Below are 7,901 nucleotides of genomic sequence, written 5' to 3'. Positions count from 1 at the left end.
TGTTTGCGTTAGAATAAAGGCAAAATTATAAACAATAATTTAAGCTTCTGTTTTAAGAAACTAGAGAACAGTAACTTTGGTCTAAATAAAAAAAAAGGAAAAGAAATAATTGATGTAAAAAATAAAATTAATCATAAGAAGTGGATGGGGCCTAAGATTATAGCTTAGTGACAGATGCGTTTACTACGTCCAAAACTCTATGTTCAGTCCTATCACCTGCAAAACAAAACTCAAAAACAGACAAACAATAAATAAGACCAATATTATTATAATTAATTTTAAAGAGATCAATATAATTGGTAAAGGCTTGTAATAGTAATGATAATGGTATTAAAATGATACAAAATAACAGACTATCCCAATATTTGAAAATTAAATAAAATAGATTATTTAATGCGAAGCAGAAACCATGAGACTTTTATAAGGTAAGATAATCTGAATAGGTTTATACCTACTAAATAATTTGATTATAATCCATTTTCATTGCGTTGCACAGATGGACTCATTCCACATACCAAGTATTCCTTTAGTAACTGATGATTCAGAAAATTTCTGAGAAAAGAGAAGCAGAACCACTTACTAATCCCTTTTCTGCAACTATTACTGCTCAACCTCAAAACTAGACTAAGATTATAAAAAGATCTGGATAAGGTATTCTCTATAAACATTCATCAAAAACATCAGCAAAGCACCAGCACCTTTGAACCACCACATAATGGAAAGCATGTAAATCATGAAACTAGTTCATTTTGCACATACAATGATGTATTTACAATTTAAAGCAGCCACTATTTTAATTCAATACTTTCTTCTACCACTTTTTGGTCAACAAATATCCTAACACTCCAGCCAAGTCATTAAGGGAATGGTGAAAATTATTAGTTATCTTCAAAGTCATCTTCAAAGCAGTAGTAAGTTACTTTGTCTCTTTAAAGAAAATAATTTGAGAGTTTCACAACCCCCCCAAACATGTTACTTTGGTCTAATCATGAGAAAAAAATGTCTGTCAATCCACAATTATTGAGTATTATATGAAGTGCACATTTCAATTCTCCTAAAGATGTCAAGGTCATCTAAACATGTAAATTGAAGTACAGTTGATATGAACCTAAGAATATATGATTGTCATATTACTATGGAAGCTAAGCACAATCCTGGAAAGAAAATAAGGATATATAATAAAACAAAAACAAAAATGTTAAGTAATAATTCAACTAAAATCAATTGGTTAAAATACTATTGGTTCACTCTGTGACCCATACATCTTATTAATATAATAAAATATTTAAGTGTGATAGGGTCTATGCAAGAGTGCTCTGTATTTACTTTAAATGTCAAACTCTTCCAAGGTTAATAAGCATGACAATTTCAATGCCATTTCATCAATCTTCTCTATATAGATATTTTGTGAATATTACATTTAGATACCCAATACTATTTTGATAACTGATTAAAATTGCCCATTTTTAGGCCAAGAGAAATATTCAGTTTTATGAGATTCCATAACATTCCCTATAGTCTTTTTATTTCTAACTTTTAAAGCTTGGAAAAAACTTGAATGTCTGTCTGTAGATGAGACTATAAATCAGTGGTTCTCCAGTGGGTCACTACTGTTTTGGGGTTACATATCTGATACTTACATTGTAATTCAAAACAGTAGCAAAATTACAGTTATGAAGTAACAATGAAATAATTTTAAGGTTGAGGTTACCAGAACAGGAGAAATTGTATAAATGGTCACAGCATTAAAAAGGTTGAGAAGTATTCCTGTGAATTGTGGTATGTTCAGACACTTTTAAAAGAAATGGAGGTTTCTTGAATATGTATCATTAAGTTAAATAGAGTCAATCAAAAAATTATATATACCCTGTTATATGACACTTTGATTTTATACTCAATAATTTTATATGAATACTGCATCTAAATCCCTCCTGCTCTCTAACTCCCTCATGTACCTACCCAAAATTAATGATCTCTTCTTGAATTATTATTGTTACACACATGTACATGTGTGAATATATTTACTATTGCATGTAGAACCAAGTCCAAATATCTCTGCTATATGTACATATGTCTAGGGATAAATAAATGATTATTTAAAGGATTGTTAGAACACTAAATGCAGAGCTTTTACGATCCATTCCGATCACTGTATATTTAACCAAACTCCTTGAAGGCACATGAAGAATCTTGAGAAGTCTAATAAGACATGAAAAGTCAGTGTTTACCACATGCCAGGTAGATTTATTGAGTACAACACAATTAGTACTCAGGTTGGGTGATGTTCATAATAGTGGAGAAACTATATTAATTTAGACAAGATATGCAGGGAATATAGTAGACCTAAACTTATTCAAAAAATAAGTGATTGTAAGTCACTCAAATTACAACTTGAGAGCATAGAAGTCATTTCCTCGAGTGAAACACAGAGCTTAACATACTCTGATAACAGTTTTCTGAATACTCCCATATCTTCCCCACCTCTCCATCTCTCTACTCAGACAACACCAAATCTTTCTTTCTCTCTCTCATTAGGAAGCCAACAGCAGTCAAACAAGAACAAAAGCAATTTTAAAAATGAGAAATTATGCATGCCTATGGCTGTGATGCTTTATCTCTTCTAACACTTTCAGAAGTTAATTCCGAATCATGGCTGCCTGTGGTGGTGCTGCTAGCTCTACTAATATAGCTCATCTGAGGATGATTTTGAGTCATTTTCTTTCAATGATCATGCTTGTTAAATCCTAATACATAACTGCAGTGTTTAGTTTTTCATTTCTCTTGGAGGACAGGGGATGTGTATGTATGTGTGTGTGTGTGTGTGTGTGTGTGTGTGTGTGTGTGTGTGTGTCTCACTGACAGGAAGGGTGGTCTGGGGTCACAGGTTAAAGGGCTGGGGAGGTCAGGGGCCACCCAATGTTTGCCAAATTCACTTGTGAGTAGCCATAGATTTGAACTTTGCACTAATCGCTCCAGGCCTGGGCCCTACGTGGAGGACTCAGCCCAGTGGCTGGTGCTCCAGTTCAAAGGCCAGCAATCTAGTTTCACTTGGCTTAGGGTTTGGGCCTTCAGTGGGTCCTGTACATTCCCACCAGCCTCCTGGGTGTGGAGAGTGTGGAGTGGGACCAGAGCAAGCATTGTGCAGTTTCAAAGCTGTGCAGATTCATCCTGGTTTGGAAATGGAAGACCTTCAGGGTGGGTGTCAGAGGCCCCAATTACACTCGGAAACAGTAAACTTTTGTCCAGAATGCCTGAGTGTGTGGTACCAAGGACCAGTTAAGAGCTTGCTCTTTTGGGTCCACTCTGGATGCAGTTTAGCTAAGTTCACAATGCTGAGGCCCTGAAATGAACCCCAGGTTCTGCCTCCTGGAAAGGGGAGAGTAGGCATTAGCTAGAACGTGAATTGGAAGTAGAATATCTTAAGCATCCCAAACAATATCTACACTGACATTTTAAAATCTGCCATAAGTCTGATGTACATTTATATTTATTAACACATATCAGTCTATTATCTACTATATATAATAGATTACTTTATTATATATATTAATTGTATATATATTGTGTTTTTTTTTTTCCCAGGGTCTTACCAACTTGGAACTTGCTATGTAGACCAGGCTGGCCTTAAGGATACAGACATCTACCCACCTCTGCTTCCCAAATGCTGAGATTAAAGGCTTGGGCCACCAGACCTGGTTTAATATTGTATTTATTAACCATGTTAAGAAACGTTATTGAGCCAGGTGGCACCCACCTTTAATCACAGCACTCGGAAGGCAGAGGCAGGCGGATCTCTGTGAGTTCGAGGCCAGCCTGGTCTAAAGAGTAAGATCCAGGATAGGCACCAAGGCTGCACAGAGAAACCCTGTCTCGAAAAACCAAAGAGAGAGAGAGAGAGAGAGAGAGAGAGAGAGAGAGAGAGAGAGAGAGAGAGAGAGAGAGAAACATTGTTGAACTGGGCATGTAGTTCAGTTTGCAGAATACTTGTCTAACATGAATGAGGCCCTGGGTTTTACTCCCAGCACTGCATTTTCTAGGCATGGTGGCAAACGCTTATAATCCTATCATTCACAAGAGTCAAGAGGATTGGAAGTTCAAGGTCATTCTCAGATGTATAGCTAGTTCAAGGTCTCCAAATTAAAAAAAAAAAATCACTTCATGAGTCATTTCTTTAGTTCAGGATTTCTCAAAGTATGATTTAGACAACCCCAGCCTTAGGCATGGACAGCTAGCTGAAGATATGGACTCCCTGAGCACAACTCCAGGCTGTGGAGCCAGAATGTGGGAAGAGAAACACTTTAATTTTTCTAAATTACTTTCATCTGGAGGGGTGGGGTACTGCAGCACTCCTGCAGAGGTCAGACTACAGCTGGCAGCACTCTCTTTCCACCAGATGGATCAGGGGGGAGGGGGGAGGGAGAGGGGGGAGGGGAGAGGGAGGGGAGGGGGGAGAAGGGGAGGGGGGAGAGAGGAGATAACCTCCACTTTTATAAAAATGAAATAAAAGATCTCATAAGATAAATTCAAATTCTGTTACCTAACCATAATCTTGACAATCCAACTTCATCTTCCTCTTTCTTCCTCCTCTCTACTCTTTGTTATTTATCCCCTGCCATTCTACATGTTTTCCTTCCTTGCAATTTACAGAAACTTTGTTTCTGCCTTACTCTTACATCAAATTTACCTTCTCTTTAAAGTAAAATATTATTTTCCACTTGTATCTGCACAATTTATTTCTGAATGTTTATATTAGAAAAAGCAGTTGTACCCTCTGGTTTCCAACTCGTCTTTCTGATTTTTTTTTGCACTTATCTCTCTCTCTCTCTCTCTCTCTCTCTCTCTCTCTCTCTCTCTCTCTATCTCTCTCACCATCATTATCTATCATCTATCTATCATGTGTGTGTATGTGTGTGTGTGTGTGTGTGTGTGTGTGTGATTTTTATCTATGTATGCAGGCATGCATGACACAGAATGCATATGATCAGAAGGCAAATTATAAGATTCATTTTTTCCCACCTACCACAGGATGGAATGGATGGAGCTAAGGCATCTTAGCAGCCCTCCTTCAGTGAGTTCCCTCTTTTATTGGATTACCAGGGTTCAAGATTTTGTAATTCAGACACTTTTGTATTTCTATTCTTCACCAGCCTTTACTATGCTTCTTTTCTGTTTGTAATAGACTATTAAATCATTGTCATCATTTTATTGAATTAATGCTGTTGAGTTCTCTATCAGTATCTCAACTATTTTTTACTTGGTGTGTTCCTTACCATATATCTAGTCATTAAAAGAACACCTTTTTCTCCTTAACTTTCTACAAAAAAAAAAAAAAAAAAAAAGATCAAGATGCTCCCTATGGGCATCAGAGAAACATAGTATTCCATCCTGAGATAAATCAAGAACTGGACTGTATCCATAGTTCCATTTTCTCTGTACATTAAAATTCTACTTCTTGAAACAGAATCTCAGCGATCCTCAGTCTATGCTGCATCCCCTGCCTGTTGCCAGGGCCTCCTACAGACTGGTGCTGATCTGGCATGGTGAGAGCTCCCAGAACATGGAGAACTTTTTCAGCTGATCTGACAAAGACTTGACCCCAAAGGGACACGAGATGTTTCAAGATGCTGCCTATGAATTTGACATCTGCTTCACCTCCGTGCAGAAGATAGCCATCCAGGCCCATCGGAAAGTCCAGGATGCTATTGACTATATGTGGCTGCCTTTGGTCAGGATTTGGAGTCTCAGTGAGCGACTCTATGAGGGTTTGACAGGTCTCAACAAAGCAGAAACTGTTGCTAAGCATGATGAGGGGCAGGTAAAGACCCAGAGGCCATGTATGATGTATCACAGGCCCCAATGGAGCAGGTATGCAGACCTTACTGAGGACCAGCTACTCTCCTGTAAGAGCCTGTAGGACATTATAGTCAGAGCACTGTCATTTTGTAATGAAGAAATTTTCATCCACATCAAGGAGGGGAAGAGGGTCCTGGTTGCTACCCATGGCAACAGCCTTCAAGAAGTCGTCAAACATCTGGAGGGGCTCTTAGAAGATGCCATCGTGGAGCTGAACAAATTAATTGACATTCCTGTTGTTTGTGAATTAGACAAGAGCTAGGAGCCCATCAAACTGGAACAGTCCCTGGGAGATGAAGAGAACCCGCATAAACCATGGAAGCTGTGGCCGCTCAGGGCAAGGTGAAGAAGTGAAGGCAAGAAGGCCGACTTCTGAACCTCCTGCCCCTAAGAACATCCTAGCTGCCTGTTTAATCCTCATGCACACTTCCCCAACACCTGCCACACTGGCTACATTTTTAGGATCCTAAGTTTAGGTTGTATCTGGAGATGGGTACCTGCAGCTCCCATTTTCATTTTAGTGTTTTATCTTTTGCACCCACTCCATAGAATCTGATCAGAAAAACATCGCTGGGGGTGCCAGTTCTTGGCCCACCTACAGAGATGGCCACTCTTACCTGGAGAGTTGAGAGGTAGTAACTGTAGTTTTTCTTCAGCCCTCTGTTGACTAAGGGACTGCATAGGAAGAGGTCAGAGAGAAGCCACGCTGTGGTGTGACCAATGAGGAGAAGAAACAGCCCAATATTGTCGCTGGATCCTGTCCTCCACTTTTCTGAAATAGTATATATGGGGACTGTAGTAAGGTAAAAGTAACTTGCATGATGGTTTAAAAGAGGTTACTTCTTCTCTGACCCTAAAGGAGCTGCTGGCGCCAGAAGATTGGGATCAATCCTGTCAAGTGTATATATTTGCATATGTATATATATATATATATATATATATATATATATATATATATATATGCACTGTAGACAAATTTCTAAACGGTCTTACTAAAAAGCACGGAGCCAAATATAGGGGTGAATACCTTAGAGTGATCAGGGAAATAGGGAAAGCCACAGCCAACCTTACCTCACCAACTCTGCAGCTTTCAAATGTGAGTTACTTCCTGTCTACCCACGCCTTTATTGCCTTGCTGTTCTGCCATCTGATTTGCTCTCTGTCTAGTTACTTCCCTTCCTCTTCCTGGCCAGCTCTGTCACTTCATGTCTCTATAGGCCTCAGAACTCTATGATTGGTACTGGGGTTAAAGGCATGTGTCACCACGCTTGGCTCTGTTCCCTAGTGTGGCCTTGAACACACAGAGATCCTGCCTGCTAAGTGATAGGATTAAGGGTGTGTGCTACCACTGCCTGACTTCTTTGTTTACTTAAAATGACTTACTGTTTTCTCTGATCTCCAGGCAAACTTCATTTATTGAAGCACAAATAAAATATCACCATATTTCAACACAAATAAAATATCACCACAACACACAAGATTTGTCTTTTATCATCGTGTATTTTTGTCACCTTTTTCAATTATCAAACTTCTGTAATTGCATTCCTTCAGATTTAAGATATATATGTATACTGATCTGCATGTCTGTTTCTTTGAGTAATTTCAGGCTATTTTTGTTCCTATAGTTTTGTAGTATATATTGAAATCTGATATGGAATCTTTATTGTGTAGATCTTCATGCTCAGAATTGCTTTGATTATCTGGGTATGTTTGTTTACTTGTTTGTGACTCCATATGAATTTTAGATTTTTTTTGTCTACTTATGTGAAGAATATGGTAAGAATTTCAATAGGGACTTCAGCATATATGTAAATTACTTTGAGTAGGATGATCACTTTTTCAATATTCACTCTACAAATCCATGAACATGGAAGATCTTTTCACATCCCAGTGTCTTCTTCTTCTTCTTTTTTTTTTTTTTTTGTTCAGAGCTTTAAGTTTTTCATTATGGAAATATTTTACCTCCTTGGCTCAGTTAACTCTTAGATATCTTATTTATAATTTGGAGGATTGAAAATAGAGGTGTTCTTATAATTTCTTTACCAACA

General features: G+C 38.0%; 1 pseudogene; it reads left to right on the top strand.

The window, feature by feature from the left end:
• Nucleotides 1–5,463: 5,463 nt before the first annotated feature.
• Nucleotides 5,464–6,577, top strand: LOC131926391 (phosphoglycerate mutase 1-like; annotated as a pseudogene).
• Nucleotides 6,578–7,901: the final 1,324 nt, after the last annotated feature.

The sequence above is a fragment of the Peromyscus eremicus genome, chromosome 16_21 (genome assembly GCF_949786415.1).
Source record: "Peromyscus eremicus chromosome 16_21, PerEre_H2_v1, whole genome shotgun sequence".
NCBI classification, from domain to species: Eukaryota; Metazoa; Chordata; class Mammalia; order Rodentia; family Cricetidae; genus Peromyscus; species Peromyscus eremicus.
This window is presented reverse-complemented; position numbering and strand designations above follow the sequence as displayed.